At 54.1% G+C, this 3,999-nt stretch overlaps 1 long non-coding RNA gene across 1 annotated transcript; it reads right to left on the bottom strand.

Annotated features, from left to right (window-relative positions):
• Nucleotides 1-364: 364 nt before the first annotated feature.
• On the bottom strand, nucleotides 365-1,534 carry LOC148377703 (uncharacterized). The gene is made up of 6 exons (XR_015856499.1): nucleotides 1,459-1,534; nucleotides 1,304-1,374; nucleotides 1,063-1,167; nucleotides 805-947; nucleotides 607-646; nucleotides 365-383 (listed from the first exon to the last, which is right to left on the bottom strand). It is a non-coding gene; the product is annotated as an uncharacterized LOC148377703 (long non-coding RNA).
• Nucleotides 1,535-3,999: the final 2,465 nt, after the last annotated feature.

The following is a 3,999-nucleotide window of genomic DNA, read 5'->3' as shown; positions in this document are numbered from 1 at the left end:
GTCTGGGAAACGGACTTGCAGAAACTTCAAGACGGGGGAGCGCCACTCCCTCTCCTGAAAGGCAGAGGCATGCATCCGTCCGTCCGTCCGTCCGTCACATCTCTGGCCTCAACACGCTTGTGCGAGTCTTCCCACCTCCAGCTCCAGGATGCGGAACTCAAGCAGTTCGTTTTGGTCTCGGATATCCTGGATGTGCTCTTTCAGACGCGCTTCTTCCGCCTCCATCCGCCTGACCTGAAAAGACAGTCAGACCTCATCTGCGGGGCTTCCCGACAGGTGTGACGCCAAGCGACTCCGCCCAGCGCCTTTCTTTCCGTCACCTTTTCGGCCAACTGCTGATTGCTCTGACGCAGCAGCTGCTTCTCCTCCACCCACTTGACATTCTAGAAGAGACAAACGCGTGGACAGCTTTGGAATGTTGTGTCATTTTCATCCACAAATTCTTTGGTTGACTGGAAAATGACATTTGCTTTTCTCCGCATTTTCCCAGCCACGTTCGGGGGGGGGGGGGGGGGGGGGGGTTGGTCCAGTAATGCCAGACGGATGAGTGACTGAAGAATGTAGCTATTTTGTCTGAGAAAAAGGTGTGCTCATTGATGAGCTTACCTGTCCTTGTTGCTTCAGCGCTGACTCCAGATCTGCTACTCTGCTTTGATAGTGACCCATTTCTACCATCAGCTTTTCTCTGGTCTGAAAGGAGGAGGAGGGAGGCTCCTCCTCCTCCTTTCAGACCAGAGAACACCCGAGGCTGGGTGAGAACGGGGAGGCTGCGACCCGGCCGGGGGTTGCGGGAAGGGGCGCCACCTTGATCTCCTTCTCGGCGTCGTAGTCCCCTTTCGCTGGTCTGGGCTAGCAGAGCGTAGGCTCGTTGCAGCGCTTGATATTCTTGCGTCAGCTGGCGGTAGCGAAGCTCCGCCTCTTCATGCACACACCAATGCAACACAGCACTAGTACCAGAATCAGTCAGACCGGCGACAAAGCACCCGCGACGCAAAGACGAGTCCGATTCCAGGCTGAAGAGGAATGTTTGGTGCCAATACGCTGGCAGAAATGGCGGGCTACCTCTTCGGGTTCCGTGTCGGGGGTTCTGTCGGTGTGAAAAGACAAGGACGATCCGTCCGAGTCCACCAACACGTCTTCGTCGTAGCCGTAAAATGTTTCGATGACCTGCGGGCGCGGAAGCGAACATCTCTCTGAACAAACTGAAGCGACACCTCACGATGAATCGACGAGAGGAACGATAGCGAGAAAAAGGCCATTTCATCTTGCGCAACACCAAGCAGCCGCAAACAAACAGACTCACCTTGCAGGACCTCACGCTTTGTTCCTCCTCAGAGATTCTCGACGTCGGTATCGTAGCAGCAAATCTCTCTCCTGTCGACACAAATAATCCGCCTTTGAGATTCTTTGGATGCAAAGGGAACGAACGGCTCCGGCGCAGAAACAAACGCGACTCACAATGACATTTCTGACATGAGCTCCTGTCTCCAGAGCCTGAAAAACACGTCACCGGCGATGATTGGAGGGACGCTCGTCTTTTCCAAAAGTGACAACTACAGGGTGTGTCAGGGTTTTCCAGATTATCTTTATCGTATCATTGTGTTGCTTTGACTTTGACTGCGACCTGTAATAAATAATATTATTTATCCCTTATTTATCCCTATCGCTTATCCCTTCCTACACAAAGTCGTAAAACACCCCTTGCTATGTTTTGACTAGAGGTCAAGGGCTTCCTCTATTCAATCCACTCTTACACCCACCCTGTTTCTCTTAATTAAAATGCTCGTGCAGGAGCCGAGAGTCAGACTTCATTCGTACAACGGATGGACTCTCCACCTGCAGGTGTCCAAAAGAACTTACTTGTCTCCCGTGTGGTTCTTGCAAAATAAGTTGGAGCGAGCGCAACTCTAACAGGGTGCATTTTGCCACTAGCTGCCTACGGACAATGACGTCGCGCTCGCGGCTCATGGTTGACGGGCTGAGCAGCCGGGCAAGTCCGTCGTTTTCAGCGCACAGCGAGTGGCAAAGGCGCTGACAAAACGGGAGCTTTGAGCTGCTGAAAACGGCAAAACAAGTCTAAAGCGTGTTCAAACGCGTGCGCACAATGCTCCTGCTTGAAAGGTCGGAATTTAAGGGGCCAATTTTTTGGATGGCGGCCGCCGGCCAAGCTTTGGACGGAAAAGGTTTCCTGGCGACAGCGAGCGAGCGCGGCGCTGCCGTACGTGCACCGAGTCGCCTGCCTGAAGACCTTGGACAAGTCGTCGATGATGTGCCGCTGCTCCACAACTTGAAGGAACTCCATTTCACCGTCCTGCTGGCCGCAACCGCGGTCCAGGTCATTGAGCGAACTAGGCCTTCTCTGTGGAACACAAATGCAGTGGACTCTGTTGGCACGCCGCCGTTGTCCGCGTCGACTTACCAAGCTTGCCATCTCCTCGTTCTCCTGGGTGACAAAGCGCACTTTGTTTTCAAGGCGACACAGCACCAGCGAGAGTTCTTCATTCTTCCTGCTCAGGCGTTTGTTTTTGTACAGGAGTGGCAGAAACTGGCTTTCTGTTTCTCTCAGTCGCTTTAGCTGCAAGCATGAAGTGCGGGATGTGAAAGACGCACAACACGCGGGCCAGAACGTATCCATTCCTTTTGCATCGGTTTGAACGGAATCGTGGCTTTGGCTCCCAATAAAAGACATCTACCAGGCAACCGACTCGCCGCGCCGCTCAACTAATAAGCAAGCGCAATGGGTGCCTCGCTGGATGGCGCGCATCAAACGTAGCGCAAACCTTCAAGCGTGCCGTCAATAAATTACCAGTTCATTGCGCTCTTCAGAAAGCAGGGCGTTTCGATCCTCCAGTTTCCTGATGACTGCGCTGAGCTCAGCGATTTTCAGATGAAACCGTCGCGTGTCCCGATCCTCCTGAGACTGAAAACGCCCCGCAACACACACACACAAGCACTCGTTCAAAGTTCAAAACTGTTTTTGTGCTACCTTCCTCCAGCAACGAACTAAGTCATGCGTACTGCAAGTGTGTGATGAGGTGGCTTACGCAATGAAGAGGATTGCTAGTAGCGGCGTTGACCCCACTTCCAGGGTAGTTTAGGCCCGCCCTTTGGGAATCCCTCAGGGCAGCGATCTGCTGCTCGGCAGCCTGAGTCTGCAGCTGAAGGCGGTGGACGTGGCCGGCCCCAGGGCTTCATCCAAAACACTAACCGCTCTGTCTTTCAGCTTGATCTCATCCGTCTGGATGTACAAACGGGGAGCGCTCAGGCAGGCGGGCAAACTCATTTGCCAGAATTGTGACAAAAACAAAGAGAGCAACCGGCCAATTTTTTTCTTGAATCGACTAGAACACCTTTGCTGTGACAAAAGCGAAGCGAGCAACCGGACATTTTCTTCTTGTGAAATAGAATAGAATAGAATGCCTTAGGTGTCATTGCACTGCAGGTATACAACGAAATTGGGAACATAGCCACGCACCGCGCATCTGATCAGTCCTACCAGTCGGCGGATCTCCCTCTCGCAGTCTCTCTTGGTTCGGCTCAGCTCCTCCCGATGCTGGTGATGAGCCGATCGGAGCTCGGCCGCTCGGGACTGCCAGGCCTGCTGGGCCGCTGCCAGGGCTTCTTCCGCGCTCCTGGTGGAGGCGACACCGCTCGGTCTCCCGACACCGCCGCGTCTCCTCCACCTCCGCCAGCAAAGCGCCCCCCCTCCTCACCTGAGCAGACATTGCGCCACACCGGGCCGTTGAGACCGCAACGGAGCGCCGCGACGCTTACTGGGGACAAGCTACACAATACGGTAGCGGCCGCATCGAAGCCCGACGTGGCGTGCGGATAGTCAGACACGGATAGAGCGGATCACCTTGTCCATGGAGCCGTCCCTCAGGCTGAGGACCAAGGCATTCAGTCGCTGGATCTCTCCATCTTTGATTTTGATCACTCTCATCAGCTCCATTTCATGCTGCCGCAGTAATGTCTCCCTGGTAATGGCTAACTCTTTCT

The sequence above is a fragment of the Syngnathus floridae genome, unplaced genomic scaffold (assembly GCF_059516105.1).
Source record: "Syngnathus floridae isolate MCC-2025c unplaced genomic scaffold, RoL_Sflo_1.0 HiC_scaffold_100, whole genome shotgun sequence".
Lineage (NCBI taxonomy): Eukaryota > Metazoa > Chordata > Actinopteri > Syngnathiformes > Syngnathidae > Syngnathus > Syngnathus floridae.
This window is presented reverse-complemented; position numbering and strand designations above follow the sequence as displayed.